This window comes from Schistocerca serialis, chromosome 2 (genome assembly GCF_023864345.2).
Source record: "Schistocerca serialis cubense isolate TAMUIC-IGC-003099 chromosome 2, iqSchSeri2.2, whole genome shotgun sequence".
NCBI classification, from domain to species: domain Eukaryota; kingdom Metazoa; phylum Arthropoda; class Insecta; order Orthoptera; family Acrididae; genus Schistocerca; species Schistocerca serialis.
This window is the reverse complement of record NC_064639.1, coordinates 495,937,222-495,962,844: the sequence shown is the minus strand read 5'-3', so window position 1 is coordinate 495,962,844 and position 25,623 is coordinate 495,937,222.

Here is a 25,623-nt window from a genome sequence, read left to right as displayed (position 1 = left end):
TTCTTCTTGGAGGCCTTCTTGGAAGTCCGAGGAGGCACCGGGATGTTGGGCTGGACCCTAAGAAGGTCCTCACGCACGGGGTCCGTTTTGGAACGCCGGACCTCGGAAGCTGGGGTCCGGAACGTTTCCTCGATGGATGCCTGAGAAGAGGATCGCCTCTCAGGCGGCGGGGCGGGAGGAGGAGAAAGGGTGGCCCCTGGGACAGAGGGGGCAGGGGCCGCGGGGGAGGAGGATTTGGAAGGGAGGGATTTGGGAGGCAGAGGCATAGACCCCGGATGGGGGGAGGAGGTGGAGGGGGGACAGGAAAGGGGTGAGGATACCGTGGAAGGAGTGGACACGACTGAGGCAAACTAAGTGGTCAACATCACGGGATGGAGGCGGTCATACTTCTTCCTGGCCCCAGAATAAGAGAGACGATCCAAAGTTTTGAGTTCTTGTATCTTCTTCTCCTTCTGATACGCGGGGCAGTCTAAGGATCTAGGCGAGTGGATGCCAGGACAATTAACACACCGAGGTGGTGGGGTGCATGTATGTTCCTCACGAAGAGGACGTCCACAATCGCCACAAAGGGGATCAGCCTCACACTGTGACAACATGTACCCAAAGCGCAAACACCGAAAACAGCGCATAGGAGGCGGGACGTAAGGTCGCACATCACACCGGTAGCACATCACCTTTACCTTCTCCGGGAGAACATCCCCGTCGAAGGCGAGGATAAAGGCCCCGGTGTCGAAGCGACGGTCTTTGGGGCCGCGCTGGACTCGCTGGACGAAATGCACACCTCGGCGCTCCAGGTTGGCCCTGAGCTCCTCATCAGATTGCAGCAGGAGGTTCTGATGAAAAATAACCCCCTGCGTCCTATTCAGTGCCAGATGCGGGACAATGGACACTGGGATGTCCCCTAGTCGGTCACGTGCCTGGAGCGCCGCTGACTGTGTGGCGGAGGTGGTCTTTATAAGAACGGACCCCGAACGCATCTTACTGAGAGCCTCGATTTCCCCGAAGATGTCCTCGATGTGCTGAACAAAGAACATGGCGGTGGCGGAGGTGGCGAACGTCCCCCCATCGGTTCGAGGACAGACCAAATAGCGGGGGAAGTACTTCGCCCCAAGCCGGTGGGCCTGTCCCTCCTCCCAGGGAGTGGCCAAGGGGGAAAGGGCAGGAGAACCAGAACCAGAGACAGTACCTTTCCTTTTGAAAGACTCGGCCGCAGGGCGTCCTGATACGTGTTGACGTTTCATCTGCGAAACGTCCGCCCCGATACCATCCACTCCGACCAGGGGCTCTCCCCATGGGCGCCACCCAGCCTCAGCAAGGGCCACCTGGCAGGATGACTTACCTGGAGTCCTGATGCCCCAAGGAGACGGGCATCTACTTCTTGGCCGACATGGGGAGGGTGCAGCTCAGGTATCGGCAGTACGATCCCTGTGTTATCAGGGGGCTGCAGCCTAGAGGGTACATGACGACCCCACCACAATGGGCTGGCTACCGTGCTGGATTTCGGGTGCCATGGAAAGTCCATCATGATCGTAGGTGCAGATGGGGACGCACTATGGGCATAACTTGTACAACCCATCAGGCGTTTAGGCCCAATTTGAGGAATAGTGGGTATGGTGACAACGCCGTTACAATGCTGAGTGGCATGATCTTAGTGCACTGAGGACCAGTGGTACACCACGTAAGGCGTCCTTCCCCAAAAGGCTCGTACTTCTGTAGAATTTTGAAAAATGGAGGTCAAACCCCAAGGGGGACCATCACATGGAAGGCCGAAACGGTTGAAACTCTTTTTAGTCGCCTCTTACGACAGGCAGGAGGGAACAAACAAAGTTGTTGTCGGCCGATGATAAATAATCTAATAACACTCTGTAACACTACAAACGGTGGTGTGTGCCTCGGTTTCAGTGCAGCGCTTTGTTGAGAGTTTTGAGGAAAAAGCAATAGGCCTATCAGACGAATCAGTTCTATGGGAGAGCAGTGCTTCAATCCTTAAGAAGCTCCATATACAGTTAACACAAAAGGCTCGGCTGCATCAAAATGAACTAGACAACAGTGACTTTGTAACGTCCCCTTAGAAAAATTATGAATGACTGTGCTGGTAAAATTCTACGTTGTATGATTTTCAAACAGCTGAGCAAACTCAACGTACTCAAACAGTTTTCTCTTTACTTATTCTGATCATCACTTAAGCTGACACAATATTTTTAGCGTAATGCAATCTGACTTTCAATAGTCCCTACAAAAGAATGGCCCTGACTAACGCTAACCTATACCTTTCATGAATCACTTACCTCACAAATATCTTCTTTACTCTACTGCAATACACAATACGAGCGCCAATACCGCCTACTAAATAAAAGATTCAAACTACTGATAGGCATAATTAGCAAATGAAAGATTGATAGAGAACAAACAATGTATTTACCTTAATAATGTTCGAAAGTCATCAATATATATATATATATATATATATATATATATATATATATATAGGGGCATATATACAAATTTCCTATTTCTGGCGGATCGTCCTCTCAAAACTCTTGCATCTCTCTCCCTCCACATCCACCACTGCTGGCGGCTCACCTCCAACGCTACGTGCTGTTCACATCCAACTGCCCAACGCTACACATGTGAATATTCCAACAGTAAGTCGAACGAGCCACAGGCTACACACAGCGCAGTCAGCGACTTTCATACGGATCACTACGTGGCGTTACCAACATAAAAACCTAAACAGCCTACTTACAATTTAAATGAAAGTCCTTTAAATGCTGAAGTGCGTCCTGATCTTCGTGGGACCACACACAGGGAACACCTTTCCAGCACTGTCTGTTCAGTGGAGTAGCAATTTTGGCAACATTAGCAATAAAATTAATGTAATAGGTTAGTTTCCTCAGGATGTGCTATAAATCCTTAATGTTACGGGGCGCCGGCAAATCGCTGATCACAGATAAATGCAGGGCAAATACCCTGTGCATTTATTACTTTTTTTAAATACTCGTTCTTCGTGGGAAAAGGAGCACCTTTTCCTGTTACGCTATAAGCCAGCCTCGGTGAGAACATAAAACAAACATTCTAAATTTGCCAAATGTTCAGCAGGAGAACGAGCCACGACAACTATATCATCCAGATAGATCGTACATAAAGCGACTTTAGCTGTTAGTTGTTCCAGGAAATGTTGAAAAATTGGTGGCGCTGAAACGCTTCCGAATGGTAGTCTTTGAAACTGGAACGATCCCAGGTGAGTATTAATCACAAAAAATTGCCTGGACTGCTCATCCAGCCTGAAGTAAATCAATCTTCGAGAAGAATACCCCCATGCATTAATTGCCCCGATCGTGGCAGAGACAAAAAAATCTACGATACTTTATGGATTTATCGTGGATTTGAAATCAGCGCGCAGGGATGTCCACAGGCCTGCAGAAATGGGTTGTATCAGCCCACTGTTGCATTTCATTTGCAATCTGCTCAGATATAGCACGGGGGACAGTGTCTAGCATGATATACTCATGGTTATGTATTATCTTTAACAATGAACAGCACCTAAAAATCTCTAGCCCTTCGTAATCCTGCTTCAAAAAGTTCACTGTATACCTATTGCACATGCCAGAAACAGGGAATGAGACACTTTCTCACATGCACAGATCCAACAAATCAGGCAATACTAAATTAAAAACATTTTTTAATAAGAACTCCGCAAACATCTGTATTCAGACCAATTTTATTAAGGCGCTGCCGGTTTCTTAACTTGTACGTACATCATTAGGCACGTATAAACATTAAAACATGGTACAAAACGTGGCTAAGAATGTAGAAGGCCTAACCTTCTTAGTTGAAACCATAATGTCCGCAGCGCTGGTAGTCAATAAATAAAAAGTTTGGAGGCGGAAAACCTGCATATAAACATCAAATCATGGTAACCAACATGGTAGAGAATGTAGAAAGTTCAATCTTTATAGATAAAATCTTCATATCCGTATGGAAGATAGTCAATTGGTAAATAAAGTTGACATATGGACTATCTGTCCCACGGACATTAAGGCTTTAACTGTGAAGGTTGGGCCTTCTACATTTTCCACTATGTTTGTTACCATGTTTTATATGCCAAAGTTTTCCCTCGCCCATCTTTTTAGTCATTGACTATGCACCCCACAGACTTTATGGTTTTAACAAAAAGCTTTGGCCTTCTGTTGTCTTCGCTATGTTGTGTACCATGTTTTAATGTATTTTGTGTCCGTTATGAGCAGACAGAAGTATGCTTCATAGCCGTGGCTACCAAACATATCATAGAAGTCTTTATTGATTAGGGAAACAGACATACCTGAGTCTAACTGAAATTTAACTGTTTTATGAGCCACTGTTAAGTGGGCAGAAAGTTTGTTCTGTCTCTGGACTGCACTCAGGCTCAGTCGTTACAATATTAAATTGCTGTTAGCTATTATGTGGCTGTGCGTTAGACTAGCGCCTTGTCTGGCGGAGTTGTAAAGAGATATGACCTTGCCACACTGGAAGCACCACTTCACGACATGGTCATGCTTTCTTATCATGGACAGAAAAACACCGTGGACAAGGCTTCAGTACCTTATTCTGACTTACACCTCGTGTACAGCGTGACCAAAATGCTTCACCTTTACCTGAGCCCTGTATTTATTTATCTTAACATTAATTGTAGACTGAGTGCCTTGTGCACTATGAACAAGAGAAACACATGGATCCTCAAAATCAACTTCAGTTGTGTTCACAATGCTCGGATTCTACTATTAACAGAACTGATTTCAAAGTCGGATCTTGCAATTTTAGGACAGCAGCCCATATGCGTGTATCTGACGTGTTTTGCGTGATTACATTATGTAGCATAACATCACTATAATTTCGTCCGCAAGAGCATTTGAACCTGGATTGTCTTCTTAGCCTCCTAAATTCAGTAATCCATTGTTTAATAAGTGGTCAGGGTGCTTCTTAAGATTAAAAAAAATGAATCTCTCTGCAGCGACATGATTATGCGCCTCCTAACGCTCGTCGCGTTTTCTAACTAGTTCCTATATTCAACACCAGTATCTGGATGACAGTCGGGAAACAATTTTAGACGATACCTGTAGATGTTGTTGTTGTGGTCTTCAGTCCTGAGACTGGTTTGATGCAGCTCTCCATGCTATTATATCCTGTGCAAGCTTCTTCATCTCCCAGTACTTACTGCAACCCACATCCTTCTGAATCTTTTTAGTGTATTCATCTCTTGGTCTCCCTCTACGATTTTTACCCTCCACGCTGCCCTCCAATGCTAAATTTGTGATCCCTTGATGTCTCAGAACATGTCCTACCAACCAGTCCCTTCTTCTTGTCAAATTGTGCCACAAACTCCTCTCCTCCCCAATTCTATTCAATACCTCCTCATTAGTTATGTGATCTACCCATCTAATCTTCAGCATTATTCCGTAGCGCCACATTTCGAAAGCATCTATTCTCTTCTTGTTCAATTCAATTGGCTCTGAGCACTATGGGACTTAATATCTTAGGTCATCAGTCCCCTAGAACTTAGAACTACTTAAACCTAACTAACCTAAGGACATCACACACATCCATACCCGAGACAGGATTCGAACCTGCCACCGTAGCAGTCGCGCGGTTCCGAACTGAGCGACTAGAACCGCGAGGCCACCGCGGCCTGCTCTTCTTGTCCAGGCTATTTATCGCCCATGTTTCACTTCCATACATGGCTACACTCCATACAAATACTTTCAAAAACGACTTCCTGACACTTAAATCTATACTGTATGTTAACAAATTTCTCTTCTTCAGAAACGATTTCCTTGCCATTGCCAGTCTACATTTTATATCCTATCTACTTCTACCATCATCAGTTATTTTGCTCTCCAAATAGCAAAACTCATTTACTACTTTAAGTCTCTCATTTACTAATCTAATTCCCTAAGCATCACCGACTAGATTCCATCGTCGTTTTGCTTTTGTTGATGTTCATCTTATATCCTCCTTTCAAGACACGTAGTCCATCCAAGTAGATATTACGTCCGAAAGTGGACAGAAAGAATACAATGCACACCGTAAATTTAATACTGTAGGCTGAGAAATGCGCTTCCAGCTGAGGAAGATATTCCGACCAATCCTCTTCCTTGCAGTTAAGCGGGCAAAACCTGGGTGTAGCAACCGGCTGTGGTACTGCTCATTGCGATAGCGAGCCCGTTCTCTGTTGAACATTGAGAAACAGTCAGCCAGTCAGTCTCCTGAACCTTAAGCTGAAGACTTCTGTTACCGATAGTTTACGTGGGCCTCAGATATGTTTAGAGATTTTAGACTAGATTTAAAAAATGATTGCCGCTGCGACCAGCGGAACACAAACCACGTCCATGCTGGCAGATGAAGGCGGAATTCGATTCAAAAACTCCTCGCCGCTATTTTCATGTGCCGTAATAAGCCTGGATGACAGTTCTATGGTTTTAACGCCTGGAGGAGGTTGGGAAGGTTCTACAACATTTCAGTATCACTAGAGCATTTTCAGCAAAAAACTTTAATAAGAAATACTTATCTTTAGAAGACATCCGTGTCCATAAGTGGGACTATAATACCTAATACAATCTCAAAACACAGTCAATGATAAACAGTCTTTTGCCTCGAATAATAGTACTGCTATTTTTGTAACTGTTTACAGTTCTTCTACTGAAAAATTCTACACAGAAATGCCGTCGGCCCAACACGAGTCAAACATGACTTGTTACATTTAACTCTGAACTTTAACACACTGTCCTGATTGACGGCGCTAGCTCACTGGTGGATCTGAACTACGGTGAGGCTGCTATCAGCGTAGGGGAGCGGCTCTGCACTCTGATGTAAGTAGACTTCAAGCAACGGCGGAGTACGGAACTACTTGCGAGCGTGTCTTCGCCGACGTGTCTCATTCGCGGCTGCGGGGGCGGTGGCTGTCTTTGATTTGTGATTCCGTCGTGAGATACCAACTTTACAATGGGATCTTATTCTTCGCGCCACATTACAGAACTTGCTGTCCTACTTATTTTTTGTTACATTTCATTAATAGCGTTTGGGGTATGTCAGAGTACTAAACTGTTTCAGGAATGAAGCTAGTTAAGGGTGCAAAAGTAGGTAATAAATTTAACAAAAGCTTCATTTACTGTTTTGTCTGCGGATATTTCTTTGCTTGCCTTGTGCATAATACTTACATAAATTGCAAAAATTGGTGAAATGCAATGGCAGGAAGAACAGGACCTCCGGTCTGGTGGTGTACAGGGTTAAAAAACATAAGCATAATGCAGGAGTAGCTGTAATAGTGAATAAGGAATTAGGAGTCTGGGTAAGTTTCTATGCACAGCGTAGCGAGCTGATTATAGCTGTAAGGTAGATATGTAGGCAACATCCATCAGAGACGAACGAGCTTAAATGCTTTTGGCTCCGCAGATAATGAAGAGATTGAAACAATGTTTGACGTGATAAAAGAAAATATTCATACTATTAAGGGAGATGAACATTTACCCGTAATGTGAGACTGAAATTAGATATTAGAAAAAGGAAGAAAAGGAGAAAATAGTAGGAGAACGTGAAGTGGAGAAAAGGAATTGAAGAGGATGAGGGCTGGTAGAATTTTTCACGGAGCATACTTTAACCATTGCTAACAAGTAGTTTAAGAATCATGAAAAACATTTGTATACGTGGAAGAGACTTCGAAATACTGGAAATTTTAAGGCACCACATGACGATAAGGCACCACATGACGATAAGGCACCACATGACGATAAGGCACCACATGACGATAAGGCACCACATGACGATAAGGCACCACATGACGATAAGGCACCACATGACGATAAGGCACCACATGACGATAAGGCACCACATGACGATAAGGCACCACATGACGATAAGGCACCACATGACGATAAGGCACCACATGACGATAAGGCACCACATAACGATAAGGCACCACATAACGATAAGGCACCACATAACGATAAGGCACCACATAACGATAAGGCACCACATAACGATAAGGCACCACATAACGATAAGGCACCACATAACGATAAGGCACCACATAACGATAAGGCACCACATAACGATAAGGCACCACATAACGATAAGGCACCACATAACGATAAGGCACCACATAACGATAAGGCACCACATAACGATAAGGCACCACATAACGATAAGGCACCACATAACGATAAGGCACCACATAACGATAAGGCACCACATAACGATAAGGCACCACATAACGATAAGGCACCACATAACGATAAGGCACCACATAACGATAAGGCACCACATAACGATAAGGCACCACATAACGATAAGGCACCACATAACGATAAGACAGAGATTTTACCGAACTTGGTGGAGCAGTGGTTGGCACATTGGACTCGCATTGGGGAGGACAACTGCTCAAACCCGCCCCCGGCGATCCTGATTTACGTTTTCTGTAATTTTCCTAAATCGCTTCGCGTAAATGCTGGGGTGGTTTCTGTAAAACGGCACGGCCGACTTCCTTCTCCATCCTTCCCTAATCCGATGGGACCGATGATCTTTCTGTTTGGTCTCCTCCTCCGAATCAACCAACCAGCCACAGATTTCGAAACCAAATTTTAAACTGTAAAACATTTCCAGGGCAGATATGAGCTCTAATCATAATTCATTGGTTATGAGCTGCATATTAAAGCTGGAAGAAGGTTGGAAATTAAGGGCATATGAACCTGGATGCATTGGAAGTATGAGAGGTTGTTGAGAGTTTTAAGGAAAATATTAGACACCGTTTGACTGAAACAGGGGATCAGAATATATTAGAAGACGAGTGACTTGAGTTGAGAGATGAAATAGTGTAGGCAACAAAAGATCGAATAGCTAAAATGATAGGGCCCATTAAAAATCCTTGGATAAGACACGACATACTGAATGTAACTGATAGTAAGATAAAATATAAATATGCTATAAATTAACCAAGCAAAAAAGAATAGAAATATCAAAAAAATAAAATTAGCAGAAAGTGCAAAATTGTTCAGCAGGTGTGGCTAGAGGAGAAACGCAGAGCTGTAGAGGCGTACATGACTAGGGAACAAATAGATAGGCCTACAAGTATATTAAAGAGAAGCAGCTATACGAATATCAATACCTCAGATGGAAAGACAGTACTGAGCAAAGAAGGGAAAGTTGGAAGGACTATGTGGAATGGCTATTCAAGAGAACTGAACTTGAAAGCAATAACACGAAAATAGAAGAGGTATTAGATGAAGATATGTTGGCAGATACTATACTGCAAGAAGAATTAATAATTCTAATTTCAAACTGGCTGGTACTCAGAGGTGCAGACACTATCAAATCATCAGTTTAACAAGTAATGATTGTGAAATATTGACATGAATTATTATCCATAGAAGAATTATTAAACTAGCTGAGGCCGACTTCGGTGAAGACCAGTTTGGATTACGGAGAAATGAGGGAACAGCAGAGGCAATGAACCTATGATATATTTAGAAGATAGATTAAAGAAAGACGAACTTCGGATTATAAAAATTGAAGTTTTTGAAGGTCTTTGTCAATGTTTACTGGAATACACCCTATGAAATTCTGCAGGTAACAGCGATAAAACACAGGGAGTGCAAAGTTTTCTTTAACGTCTTCAGGAACCAGACTACAGGTATAAGAAAGGAAGGAGTAGTAGTTCTCAGGGGAGAGTGACAGGATGTTATATAATTACTCACACTGAGCAAGTGGTAAGGAGAAATTTGGAAAGAGGATTAAAGTTCAGAAAGAACAAATAAAATGTTCGATGTGTGTCGACGACATAATTATGCTAGAGACGGCAAAAACTTGGAAGAGAAGCAGAACGAAATGGTTAGTGCCTTGAAAAGAGGATATAAGACGAATAACAATAAAAACAAACTAAGAATAACGGAATGCAGTAGAATTAAATAAGGCGATGCTGAGAATATTTGATTCAGATGTGAGGCACTAAAAGTAACAGACGAGTATTGCTATTCGGGCGCAAAGTAACTGAAGACGGCACAGGCAAGAGAGGACATGAAATGCAGAATGACATTCGCAATCGGGTTTCAGAAAGGAAGATTTGCTGACAAGAAATATGAATACAACTGTAGGGAAGTTTCATCTGAGGATATTTGTCTGGAGTGAATCCTTGTAAGGAAGTGGGACATGGACGATAATCACCGATACATGAAGAGAATAAAAGCTTTTGGAATCAAGGAGGAGACAAAAGTGATGGGATAGCGATATGCACATGTACATTTGAAGGTAGTATCACGTACACAAGATATGAAACGGCAGTACACTGACGGAACTGTAATTTTTACTCAGGTAAATTACGTGAAAAAGTTCCGACGTGATTACGGCCACACGATGGATATTAACATAGTTTGATCACGAAACGGTAATTGAAGCTAGACGCGTGGGACATTCTATTTCGGAAATCCTTAAGAAATTTAATATTCTGAGATCTTCAGCGTCAAGAGTGTGTAGAGAATACGAAATTTCAGCATTACCTCTCACCACGCCCAACGCAGTGGCCGATGGCCTTCAAATAAATGGCTCTAACAAGGGAACCTCCCATCGGACCCCTATCAGATTTAGTTATAAGTTGGCACAGTGGATAGGCCTCGAAAAACTGAACAGATCAATCGAGAAAACAGGAAGAAGTTGTGCGGAACTATGAAAAAAATAAGCAAAATATACAAACTGAGTAGTCCATGCGCAACATAGGCGACATCAAGGACAATGTGAGCTCAAGAGCGCCGTGGTTCCGCGGTTAGCGTGCGCAGCTGCGGACTGAGAGGTCCGTGGTTCAAGGCTTCCCTCGAGTGAAATGTTTAGTTTATTTTCAGTTTATGTGACAAACTTATGTTTTCATCACTTTTTTGGGAGTGATTACCACATCCACAAGAAAACATAAATCGGGCAAGGTAGAAGAATCTTTTTACCCATTCGTCAAGAGTACAAGTTAGGTGGGTCGACAACACATTCCTGTCTTGTGACGTACATGCCGTCACCGGTGTCGTATAGAATATATCAGACGCGTTTTCCTGTGGAGGAATCGGTTGACCTATGACCTTGCGATCAAATGTTTTCGTTTCCCATTGGAGAGGCACGTCCTTTCGTCTAATAATCGCACGCTTTTGCGGCGGTCGCAAAACACAGACATTAAACTTATTACAGTGAACAGAGACGTCAATGAACGAACGGACAGATCATAACTTTGCGAAAACAAAGAAAGTAAACTTTTCACTCAGGGGAAGACTTGAACAACGGACCTCTCGTTTCGCAGCTGCTCACGCTAACCACGGGACCACGGCGCTCCTGGCCTCACACTCTCCTTGATGTCGCCTGTCTTGCGCATGGACTACTAAGTTTGTATATTTTGCTTATTTTTTTCATAGTTCCACACAACTTCTTCCTGTTTTCTCGATTGATCTGTGTTCAGTTTTTCAAGGCCTATCCACTGTGCCAACTTATAACTAAATCTGAGGGGGGTGCATGGGGAGGTTCCCTTGTAAGCTCTATGGAACCTAACATCTGAGGTCATCAGTCCCCTAGTCAGAACTCCTTACGGACATCACACACATCCATGTCCGAGGCAGGATTCGCACCTGAGACCGTACCAGCAGCGTGGTTCCGTACTGAAGCGACTAGATCGTCCGGTGTGCCGGCCAGCCTGTGGATGGTTTTTAGGCGGTTTTCCATCGGCCTCGACGAATGCGGGCTGGTTCCCCTTAGTCAGCCTCAGTTACACTATGTCGGCGTTTGCTGCGTAAACACTGTCTCCACGTACGCGTACACCATAATTACTCTACGACGCAAACATTTGGGATTTGGGGTACACTCGTCTGGTATGAGACTGGTGTGTGTGTGTGTGTGTGTGTGTGTGTGGGGGGGGGGGGGGGGGGGTGTGGACTGATGTGGCCTGTTGTGGGGTTGTGAACCACTGAAGGTTACGGAGGGACGAAGCTTCTCCGTCGTTTCTATGTACCAGGTCCAATATACAGGGTGATCTATTGATGGTGACCGGGCCAAATAGCACACGAAATAAGCGTCAAACGAAAAAACTACAAAGAACGATACTCGTGTAGATTGAAGGGAGAAATCAGATGGCGCTATGGTTGGCCCGCTAGATAGCGCTGCCTTAGGTCAAATGGATATCAACTACGTTTTTTTAAGAAATAGGAACCCCCATTTTTATTACATATTCGTGTAGTACGTAAAGAAATATGAATGTTTTAGTTGGAGCACTTTTTTCGCTTTGTGATAGTTGGCGCTGTAATAGTCACAAACGTATAAGTACGTGGTATCACGTAACGTTCCTCCAGTACGGACGGTATTTGCTTCGTGATACATTACCCGTGTTACAATGGACCGTTTAATAATTACGGAAAAGATTTATATCGTGTTGATGTTTGGCTATTGTGATCAAAATGCCCAACGGGCGTGTGCTATGTATGCTGCTCGGTATCCTGGACGACATCATCCAAGTGTCCGGACCGTTCGCCGGATAGTTACGTTATTTAAGGGAACAGGACGTGTCCAGCCACATGTGAAATGTTAACCACGACCTGCAACAAATGATGATGCCCAAGTAGGTGTTTTAGCTGCTGTCGCAGTTATTCCGCACATCAGTAACAGACAAACTGCGCGAGAATCGGGAATCTCAAAAACGTCGGTGTTGAGAATACTACATCAACATCGATTGCACCCGTACCATATTTCTATACACCAAGAATTGCATGGCGACGCCTTTGAACGTCATGTACCGTTCTGCCACTGGGCACAAGAGAAATTACTGAACAATGACAGATTGTCTTGCACGCGTTCTTTTTAGCGATGAAGCGTCGTTCACCAACAGCGGTAACGTAAACCGGCATAATATGCACTATTGGGCAACAGAAAATCCACGATACTGCAACATGTTGAACATCAGCGACCTTGGCGAGTCAATGTATAGTGCAGCGTTATGGGAGGAAGGATAATTGGCCCCCATTTTATCGATGGTAATCTACACTACTGGTCATTAAAATTGCTACTCCACGAAGATGACGTGCTGCAGACGCGAAGTTTAATCGACAGGAAGAAGATGCTGTGATATGCAAATAAATAGCTTTTCAGACCATTCACACAAGGTTGGCCCGGTGGCGACACCTACAACGTGCTGACATGAGGAAAGTTTCCAACCGATTTTCCATACACAAACAGCAGTTGACCACCGTTACCTGGTGAAACGTTGTTGTGATGCCTCGTGTAAGGAGGATAAATGCGTACCATCACGTTTCCGACTTTGATAAAGGTCGTATTGTAACCTATCGCGATGGCAGTTTATCGTATCGCGACATTGCTGCTCGCGTTGGTCGAGATCCCTGAGTCAACAGATGGGGACGTTTGCAAGACAACAACCATCTGCACGAACAGTTCGACGACGTTTGCAGCAGCGGAGATCATGTCTGCGGTTACCCTTGACAGGAGCGCCTGCGATGGTGTACTCAACGACGAACCTGGGTGCAAGAATGGCAAAACGTCATTTTTTCGGATGAATCCAGGTTCAGTTAACAGCATCATGATGTTCGCATCCGTGTTTGGCGACATCGCGGTGAACGCACATTGGAAGCGTGTATTCGTCATCGCCATATTGGCGTATCACACGGCGTGATGGTATGGGGCGCCATTGGTTACACGTCTTGGTCACCTCTTGTTCGCATTGACGGCACTTTGAACAGTGGACATTACGTTTCAGATGTGTTACGACCCGTGGCTCTACCCTTCATTCGATCCCTGCGAAACCCTACATTTCAGCAGGATAATGCACAATCGCATGTTGAAGGTCCTGTACGGGCCTTTCTGGATAGAAAAAAAATGTTCGACTGCTGCCCTGGCCAGCACGTTCTCCAGATCTCTCACCAGATGAAAACTTCTGGTCAATAGTGGCCGAGCAACTGGCTCGTCACAATACGCCAGTCACTACTGTTGATGAACTGTGGTATTGTGTTGAATCTGCATGGGCAGCTGTAATAGTACACGCCATTCAAGCCCTGTTTGACTCAATGCCCAGGCGTATCAAGGCCGTTATTACGGCCAGATGTGGTTGTTCTGGGTACTGATTTCTCAGGATCTATGCACCCAAACTGCGTGAAAATGTAATCTCATGTCAGTTCCAGTGTAATATTTGTGCAATTAATACCTGTTTATCTGCATTTCTTGTTGGTGCAGCAACTTTAATGGCCAGTAGTGTAAATGGTGCAATGTATGCTGATTTCCTACGTAATGTTCTACCGATGTTACTACAACATATTTCACTGCATGACAGAATGGCGATGTACTTCCAAAATGATTGATGTCCGGCACATAGCTCGCGTGCGGTTGAAGCGGAATTGAATAGGATACTTCATGACAGCCATACCATGGCCCGCACTTTCACGTGATAGGACGTCCCCGGATTTCTTTCTGTGGGGAAAGTTGAAGGATATTTGCTATCCTGATCCACCGACAACGCCTGACAACATGCGTCAGCGCTTTGTCAATGCATGTGCGAACATTACGGAAAGCGAACTACTCGCTGTTGAGAGGAATGTCGTTACATGTATTGCGAAATGCATTGAGGTTGACGGACATTTTGAGCATTTATTGCATTAATGTGGTGTTTACAGGTAATCACGCTGTAACAGCATGCGTTCTCAGCAATGGCAAGTCCACGAAGGTACATGTATCACATTGGAAGAACTGAAAAAAAAATTTTCAAACGTACCTACGTTCTGTATTTTAATTTAAAGAACCTACCTGTTACCAACGGTTCGTTCAAAATTGTCAAAATTGTGAGCCATATGTTTGTGACTATTTCAACGTCGTCTATCACAAAGCGAAAGAAGTCGTCGAACTAAAACATTCATATTTCTTTACGTACTACACGAATATGTAATAAAAATGGGGATTCCTATTTAGAAAAACAGTTGATATCCATTTGACCTATGGCAGCGCCATCTAGCGGGCCAACCATAGAGCCATCTGGTTTCCCTCTTCAATCTAGAGAAGTTTCGTTCTCTGTAGTTTTTTCCTTTGACGCTTATTTCGTGAGATATTTGACCCGGACATGATCAATGGACCACCCTGTGCACAACAGACACTCAGCTTGGTAGTACACTTTACTGAAAATGCGTTGATATTGCTAATGATGTCCTATAAGATATTTCAGGTTCTGGACCGTACTTACACCTGAACACCTCTTTGAAAACTATGTTTTATTGTAAGTCAACACCAAATAACGAATTACGTTTCTTTACAACTTTTTATAGTGTGGACACCCCCTCCACCCCTTGGTATAGTGCGTTATGGGAAATGCGTCGGTACTGCTAGGGTTAAACCAAGTAACAAAGTTAATTTATATGACAGAACATTGTGAGTGACACGTTCAGGTGTTTTCAGTAACTGGAGAAAGAAACGCAAGGGGAAACGACTACACACACACACACACACACACACACACACACACACACACACACACACAGCTCCCAGCATTCGACGTTCCCCGTCTCTCGTGCGGCACAGACTGCTTGATGCTGTTAAGTGTTCCTGCCGCTGCGGCTGGCACCGAGCGACTTCCTCGCGGCCCTTGTTGCTTTTAGCCCGTGCCCAGCCGACTCACGGCCTCGATGTGGTCAGCGGCGTTGCCCTCTGTTCTGGACGCCATTGTGCAGTCTGTTTGGTGAGCAGCGCCGTGCTCCACTGACGTAGGCAAGTGCCTCCGCTTACAGCTCCCGCTTCCACTTTTGCGGGAACCCCACACTTTCATGTATCGTGCCGGGATGGAGCTGTGATGAAAGATCAAACCAGTCTCTTGTAAAATGTAGGACTGTAGGGATTTCCTCTTGGAGCATTTAGTCTCGCAGAGGTCCTGATCATCAAGACTGTCATGATACTGAGCATTTTCCTATTTTCAGTCGTGTCTGCAAGGCACAAGAATTATGTTCTATGATATCGCAAATAAAAATCATGCTATTATACTGGAGGGTGGAGTTTTGCAAATGTGAATATGATATCTACGACAATTTATGCAGCCCATAAAGTATGTCAGTGTCGTGTTTGGACACAGCCTCTGTCGATTTCACTTACAATGGATACAGGACACAAAGAAAAGAATCTACTAATGTGGGTCTGGCCAAACTGCGCTACGCGAGAGCGAATGATCCGGCGGCGCTCCTGCCTAGCTCTCGCAGCGCAGCGGACGTGGGGATGAGGGGCGGCGAGGAAGAGGCAAATGAAGGCTGCAGCTGGACGCCGCTAGAGCGAAGTAGTCAATGGCTCAAATGGCTGTGAGCACTGTGGGACTTAACATCTGAGGTCATCAGTCCTCTAGGCTTAGAACTACTTAAACCTAACTGACCTATCACACACATCCATGCCCGAGGCAGGATTCGAACCTGTGACCATAGCAGTAGCGCGGTTACAGACTGAAGCGCCTAGAACCGCTCGGTCACAGCGGCCAGCGCAAAGTAGTCATTTTGTCACATCCCAAGCAGTTTGCTGAGATAACTATTTGTATTGGCACCTTGGGGCATACAGTATGTGGGAAACTGATGCATACAGCTATTTGTGTGCAAATATCTGTCGCCATTCTTTGCAGATGATGGGAGTTCTCAGAACTTTAGTTCACAGAACACATAGCATTTCCGATGACAGCAGTCTGCAGGCCGAACTCCTACATTTAAAGCGAGTTTTTGAAGTCAGTGGGTATTCTCAACAGCAGAGACGTAAGACGCCATGAATGGAATCAAAGGTGGCCGTAAGCAATGCAGAAGAGGGCGCAGTAAGATATAAATCGTATAAATCAATGGCTTTCCTACCATATGTGGGAAGCCTATCGTCAAAAATAGGAGGTGTAGTCAACAAGCACAAAGTAAAAGTTTTTTCGTCCTTCACTGAAGACAGCAACACTCTTGGATTTCGTTAAAGATAATTTGATGCTTCGGAAGGTGGGGTTTACAAGAAGTGGTCTCTCATACATCGGTCTGACGATTCGTACAGTCCATGAAAGATGTACAGTACTCTGCAGGTACACCCGCCTCTTACAGCCAAATAAATCGGCTGTGGCAGAACGCTGTATTGATAATGGCCACTCTTTGTTGTAGAAAAACTTCGAAAGTTTAGCGTCTACATCTTCCTTCTGGGACTTGGTGCTGGAAGAGGCAATTGAATTTAATTAATAGAGATAGTGACTACAACTTCGATAAATTATGGAATCCGGTGCTTTCTGTAAGAAACTTAGGAAGACGTCGTGACACTGCAGCTCAGAGCGATACATCAACATCGCAGCATGGATTGGCTGCGCAGCCACACGGTCCCAGAATTTAAAAGGACGGAATAAATGCTGGAGCGTTAGTCTTTCGCCTCACGCTCAAGATGGCTGAACGATATGCAGCCGAGATATTAGAAGAAGCTGAATTTATGCGGCTAAACACACGACAGTTAATGAAGCAATGATAAAAATCCTACTTAAGTATGCTGTATTACTTACCTCTTACATAGAAGCCGCGGGGGATAGCCGCGTGGTCTAGGGCGTCCTGTCACGGTTCGCGCGGCTTCTCCCGTCGTAGGGTTGAGTCCTCCCTCGGGTCTGTGCGCGCCCGTGCGCACCCGTGCGCGCCCGTGTGTGTGTGTGTGTGTGTGTGTGTGTCCGTGTGTGTGTGTGTGTGTGTGTGTGTGTGTGTGTGTTGTCCTCAGAGTAAGTTACTTTAAGTTAGACTAAGTAGTGTGTAAGTTTAGGGATCGATAACCTGAGCAGTTTTGTCCCATAAAATCTTAACACAAATTTGTTCACCTTTTAGAAGTAGTCTTACTGTGTTTAGAAAAAAATGGCTCTGAGCACTATGGGACTTAACACCTATGGTCATCAGTCCCCTAAAACTACGTAAACCTAACTAACCTAAGGACAGCACACAACACCCAGCCATCACGAGGCAGAGAAAATTCCTGACCCCGCCGGGAATCGAACCCGGGAACCCGGTTGTGGGAAGCGAGAACGCTACCGCACGACCACGAGATGCGGGCTACTGTGTTTAGAACATGTCTACTTAGTTTCCCGCATCTGCAGGCTTCAGCATATAGCGGTCTCACTCACACCGTTTCTCGGAATAGTGCTGTGATGGGGGAAGCTCTGGAGCGCAAATCTTCGCCAGACCTGCCTGTACTGTACTGTACTAATGCGAGATATTTCATTCGTAGTTGTTTACGTATCACGATCGAATACCTGCCCCCCGCCCGCTCTCCACCCACTTCCATCACACCTGCACTCGGACAGAGAATCTTTATCAGGCGTTAGCTGTATGATGTCTCAAAAACTTAAATCATAGTACACTAGTGTGAATTACAAAGTATTATACGTGGAGCAAAGAACAGTGACACTGGTACGTGTGAAAGTCGAGCTGTGAGTGCGTCGCCGTCTGTTCATGAGCTATAGCTGTGTACTGCTTTGCAGCGAGTTCGCTGGCAACATCGCACGCGCGTCACATATTTACAATATCGCCGCCAGACTAATAACTGATATTACAGAAAAATTTCTGCATCTGGCTGAATCGTCACAAACGGACGCACAGCGTGAAATGTTCCATCGTGGTTACTTCTCATATCCATCAAATCGCACTCATAATCTCGCGCCGTGCCAATAGTTAACAAAACTTAACAAAGTAACTCTCTACTAGCAGCTCTATATCCTCATGCACCACACTCACATATTCATATATATCTGAGGCTACCACTAAATAGCGTGCACCCCACTAGAGGAGAAATAGAAATGGTTTATAGGTTGTTACCGAAATGTAAGACTCGACATTCTTTCCGAAATAGAAACCAGACCAACAGCGAGTAATGGGTGCCTAGGAGTTACCAGGAAGGATGTGTCCTCAATGCTTCACACAGATATTGATGAGTGCTTGGCAGAAGACTTACACAGCAAATACGACGGCCTAAGTGGTCTCACATTTCTTCATTTGGGATAACATCCATTGTGTGTCGTGAACAGTGAAGCACTTATGAGTGGTTTAAGCATTGTCATACGGCCATTTGCAGACAGTTCCACACTTGAGGTATGGCGAATTCTTCCTCTTTTTTATTTTCCCTGGCGATCTATGAATGAGACCGGTGTTTCAGGATTTGGGAAACGTCCATATATTATTTAACTTCGCGGCTGGATGCACTCACTGACACCACGGTCGTGAACGTGACGTAAGGGAGCGAAATGGTGAGCACCATCTTTCTGTGAATCGTGTAAATATTGTTATGCATGTCATATTTCAACGGTTTGTGGGTTTATACACTGTAGGAAAATGTGGTACAAGCCCAGCATTTGCCTAAACGAGAGTGAGAAACCGCCTAAAAACCATACTCAAGCTGGTCGGTGTAACAGCCCACGACCGCTAATCGCCCACATGGATATCATCCACAAGCCTGACTCAACCCCTGTGTCACAAGCTAGATCAAGATGTGCAGCATGAAATGAAAACATTCAGTAGGGCTCGTGCTGCCACCTGACCTCTTGTTACCCATCAGTGGTAGCCGTCTATTTGTCCTTCAGAGTTTCTCACCACATCCTGCGACGTCCATCTGTTAAGCGAAGCAGAAAGCATTACTCACCAGGAATGACTAGCAGCCAACAATCAGTAGTTCTGTTTTTATATAATAGAGCAAAGCCATGTCGCTTATGTTGCTTTACGGTCGATAACGTAGTGTGTACTCCATGAATCTGGTATGGAATTCCTAGACTGCGAGCTGCTGCACTGTAACTAGTCAATTGGATTCTATACCTCATATGTGACGACATTCACCTCGGACAGATATGGTACGTGGAAATTTGTTGATGCTACGATGATTACTTCTCGTGGGTTTGTTACTTATCGCCCAAGAAACTTTCACTTTTGACTATCAACAGCCTTTATCCGCCCCTAGTAGCTGAGTGGTCAGCGCGACGGAATGTCACACCTAACCGCCCGCATTCGGTACCCGGCTGGATCGGAGATTTTCTCCGCTGAGGGACTGGGTGTTGTTTTGTCCTTATCATCACTCAATCCCCATCGGCACGCAAGTCGCCGAAGTGGGATCAACTCGAAAGACTTGCACCAGGCGAGCGGTCTACCCGACGGGAGGCCCTAGCGATACTGCATTTCCGTTTCCCAACAGCCTTTGTCGTTTTTACCGTTAAACCCCCCAACAACAAAGGAATTTCGCCTTTGTCAGGATTCTGCCCCCCATGAACTATGGACATTGCCGTTGGTGGGGGAGGCTTGCGTGCCTCAGCGATACAGATAGCCGTACCGTAGGTGCAACCACAACGGAGGGTTATCTGTTGAGAGGCCAGACAAACGTGTGGTTCCTGAAGAGGGGCAGCAGCCTTTTCAGTAGTTGCAGGGGCAATAGTCTGGAAGATTGACTGATCTGGCCTTTTAACACTAACCAAAACGGCCTTGCTGTGATGGTACTGCTAATGGCATAAAGCGAGGGAAACTACAACCGTAATTTTTCCCGAGGGCATGCAGCTTTATTGTATAGTTAAATGATGATGGCGTCCTCTTGGGTAAAATATTCCGAAGGTAAAATAGTTCCCCATTCCGGTCTCCGGGCGGGGACTACTCAAGAGGACGTCGTTATCAGGATAAAGAAAACTGGCGTTCTACGGATCGGAGCGTGGAATGTAAGATCCCTTAATCGGGCAAGTAGGTTAGAAAATTTAAAAAGGGAAATGGATAGGTTAAAGTTAGATATAGTGGGAATTAGTGAAGTTCGGTGGCAGGAGGAACATGACTTTTGGTCAGGCGAATACAGAGATATAAATACAAAATCAAATAGGGGTAATGCAGGAGTAGGTGTAATAATGAAAAAAAAAAAATAGGAGTACGGGTAGCTACTACAAACAACATAGTGAACGCATTATTGTGGCCAAGATAGACACGAAGCCCACGCCTACTACAGTAGTACAAGTTTATATGCCAGCTAGCTCTGCAGATGACGAAGAAATTGAAGAAATGTATGATGAAATAAAAGAAATTATTCAGATAGTGAAGGGAGACGAAAATTTAATGGTCATGGGTGACTGGAATTCGAATGTAGGAAAAGGGAGAGAAGGAAACATAGTCGGTGAATATGGATTGGGGCTAAGAAATGAAAGAGGAAGCCGCCTGGTAGAATTTTGCACAGAGCACAACATAATCATAGCTAACACTTGGTTTAAGAATCATGAAAGAAGGTTGTATACATGGAAGAACCCTGGACATACTAAAAGGTATCACATAGATTATATAATGGTAAGACAGATTTAGGATCCAGCTTTTAAATTGTGAGACATTTCCAGGAGCAGATGTGAACTTTGACCGCAATCTATTGGTTATGAACTGTAGATTAAAAATGAAGAAACTGCAAAAAGGTGGGAATTTATGGAGATGGGACCTGGATAAACTGACTAAACCAGAGGTTGTACCGAGTTTCAGGGAGAGCATAAGGGAAAAATTGACAGGAATGTGGGAAAGAACTACAGCAGAAGAAGAATGGGTAGCTTTGAGGGATGAAGTAATTAAGGCAGCAGAGCATCGAGTAGGTAAAAAAACGAGGGCTAGTAGAAATCCTTGGGTAACAGAAGATATATTTAATTTAATTGATGAAAGGAGAAAATATAAAAATGCAGTAAATGAAGCAGGCGAAAAGGAATACAAACGTCTCAAAAATGAGATCGACTGGAAGTGCAAAATGGCTAAGCAGGGATGGCTAGAGGATAAATGTAAGGATGTAGAGGCTTATCTCACTAGGGGTAGATAGTTACTGCCTACAGGAAAATTAAAGAGACCTTTGGAGAAAAGAGAACCACTTGTATGAATATCAAGAGCTCAGATTGAAACCCACTTCTAAGCAAAGAAGGGAAAGCAGAAAGGTGGAAGGAGTATACAAGGGCGATGTACTTGAGGGCAATGTTATAGAAATGGAAGAGGATGTAGATGAAGATGAAATGGGAGATGTGATACTGCTTGAAGAGTTTGACAGAGGGCTGAAAGACCTGAGTCGAAACAAGGCCCCGGTAGTAGGCAACATTCAATTAGAACTACTGACAGCCCTGGGAGAGCCAGTCTTGACGAAACTCTACAATCTGGTGAGCACGATGTATGAGACAAGCGAAATACCCTCAGACTTCAAGAAGAATATAATAATTCCAATTCCAAAGAAAGCAAGTGTTGACAGATGTGAAAATTACCGAAATATCAGTTTAATAAGTCACGGATGCAAAATACTAACGCGAATTCTTTACAGACGAATAGAAAAACTTGTAGAAGCCGATCTCGGGGAAGATCAGTTTGGATTCTGTAGAAATGTTGGAACACGTGAGGCAATACTGACCTTACGACTTATCTTAGAAGTTCGATTAAGGAAAGGCAAATCTACGTTTCTAGCTTTTGTAGACTTAGATAAAGCTTTTGACAATGTTGACTGGAATACTCTTTCAAATTCTGAAGGTGGAAGGGGTAAAATACATGGAGCGAAAATCTATTTACAATTTGTACAGAAACCAGATGGCAGTTATAAGAATCGAGGAACATGAAAGGGGGGCGGTGGTTGGGAAGGGAGTGAAACAGTGTTGTAGCCTCTCCCCGATGTTATTCAATCTGTATATTGATCGAGCAGTGAAGGAAACAAAAGAAAATTTCGGAGTAGGTATTAAAATCCATGGAGAAGAAATAAAAACTTTGAGGTTCGCCGATGACATTGTAATTCTGTCAGAGACAGCAAAGGACTTGGAAGAGCAGTTCAACGGAATGGACAGTGTCTTGAAAGGAGGATATTTGAACCATTTAAGATGAACAACAAAAGCAAAATGAGGATAATGGAATGTAGTCCAAGTCGGGTGATCCTGAGGGAAATAGATTAGGAAATGAGACAAAGTAGTAAAGGAGTTTTGCTATTTGGGGAGCAAAATAACTGATGATGGTCGAAGTAGAGAGGATATAAAATTTAGACTGGCAGTGGCAAGGAAAGCGTTGTATGGAGTGTAGCCATGTGTGAAAGTGAAACATGGACGATAAATAGTTTAGACTAGAAGAGAATAGAAGCTTTCGAAATGTGGTGCTACAGAAGAATGCTGAAGATTAGATGGGTAGACCACATACCTAATGAGGAGGTATTGAATAGAATTTGGGAGAAGAGGAGTTTGTGGCACAACTTGACTAGAAGAAGGGATCGGTTGGTAGGACATGTTCTGAGGCATCAAGGGATCACCAATTTAGTATTGGAGGGAGACCAAGAGATGAATACACTAAGCAGATTCAGAAGGATGTAGGTTGCGGTAAGTACTGGGAGATGAAGAAGCTTGCACAGGATAGAGTAGCATGGAGAGCTGCATCAAACCTGTCTCAGGACTGAAGACCCCAACGACAAACAGGGTTTTGTATTTCAGCTTCATTTTCAAGGGCTGATGCGATCTAACGCAGATCAACAACATTTATGAATATCCTAGGATCTACCGCACATTTCAACAGCGTGAGTCAATGCAACGGATGTTTTGTACTTTCCATTAGTTCGGAAATTACCTACAGGAAAACGGAAGCTACCATCCGTATAGCCCCCATAATTCACCAGTGCGCACTACGTGCGATACTCTCACGAACAACTGAACTACATGCGCCTGCTGTGCTGCAGAAGTAGTGCAGCTTTCGCCACAGCGAGTAAGTTTCCTAGTTGTAGTACTCACCAAGAGACCAACTGATATCGACGGGTTTTGGCATGGTATAGGGCTCAGTAATATTAAAGTGACCACCGCATACGTTCGACGTAAATGCGCAATAATCACTCACACATGGTCGGCGGCAGCACTGGTAGTGGAAAGCATATAAAGCGTGTCGGAAGACGCGGGAAACAGTCCAGTCCTTGTCACAATGCGGAAATGGAGCGATTTATCTGATCTCGAAAAAGTAATGATCATTGGCTTCCGGGCAAAGGGTGGAAGCATTTCCGAAAGGTCTAAGTTTGTAAACTGTTCGTGTGTCATCGTGCTTGAAGTGCACCGTGAGTGGCAAAATGGCGCTATCCAAACAGGCTCCGAGGCAACGGTGGTGCACCAGAGGCCATAGATGACAGGGGGAATAGATGTGCAACTGTTGAGCAACTGACCGCCCTGGTAAACCAAGGAGCTACGAACAGTGTTTCCTCGACGACCGTTCAGCAAACGTTGCTCCCTGCAGCTGGAGCCTGGGTGATGCATCCATGCTACATGATGATCGTAGTTGACGAATGCAACTGGACATCTACCGAGTTGTGACAGGTGGCGTTTTCAGGTGAATCACGTTTTACGCTCCACAGAACAGATGGCCCTTGTGGAGTTCACCGTGAAGCGCCTGAAAGCAAACACCCTGTAATAATCGTCAGAAGGGCCAGACCATAGGAGGGGAATGTTTCCGTGGCATTCCCTCAGTGATCTGGTCATTCTGGAAGGCACTGTGGATCAACAGAAGTTTACATACATCCTTGGGGACCATGCACACCCTACATGCAGTTTTCTCTCTTCGGGGCAATGGCATCTACCAGCAGATGTCACACAGCCCGAAGAGCATGTGCGTGGTTCGAAGGGCACCAGAATGAGTTTACCGTACACTTCCGGCCACCATACTTCTCGGATTTAAAGCAAGTCGAGAATCTACCGGACCACCTCACTAGTGCTGTTCGCGCTACGGACCCTCAGCCGAGAAACCCAGTGCAACTGGCTACGGCACGGGAACAGGCATGGCTCCACATCTCGGTCGCTAGCTTCCAGAAACTCAGTAACTCTCTTCCTACCTGTCTCGCAGCGTTCGGCGATGCAAAATGAGATTATTCAGGCTTCTGACAAGTGGTCACATTAATATGACTCGACAGTACATGTGCCTAACGGAAAACAGCTTTCATTTTTTCTTAGTGCAAAAGAGTTTCCTGCTTTCTTTTCGTGTGAGATGAATACCTTTCGGCACATGATGAAGACTAACAATGACAGGAAGAAAATAAATGAATCGTTGGGAAACAGAGACTCGAGCAATAATTGCTTATCCATTTGGGTGTTCTTACATCCACATATTCGCTAAAAAAGATACACTCCGGGAAATTGAAATAAGAACACCGTGAATTCATTGTCCCAGGAAGGGGAAACTTTATTGACACATTCCTGGGGTCAGATACATCACATGATCACACTGACAGAACCACAGGCACATAGACACAGGCAACAGAGCATGTACAATGTCGGCACTAGTACAGTGTATATCCACCTTTCGCAGCAATGCAGGCTGCTATTCTCCCATGGAGACGATCGTAGAGATGCTGGATGTAGTCCTGTGGAACGGCTTGCCATGCCATTTCCACCTGGCGCCTCAGTTGGACCAGCGTTCGTGCTGGACGTGCAGACCGCGTGAGACGACGCTTCATCCAGTCCCAAACATGCTCAATGGGGGACAGATCCGGAGATCTTGCTGGCCAGGTTAGTTGACTTACACCTTCTAGAGCACGTTGGGTGGCACGGGATACATGCGGACGTGCATTGTCCTGTTGGAACAGCAAGTTCCCTTGCCGGTCTAGGAATGGTAGAACGATGGGTTCGATGACGGTTTGGAT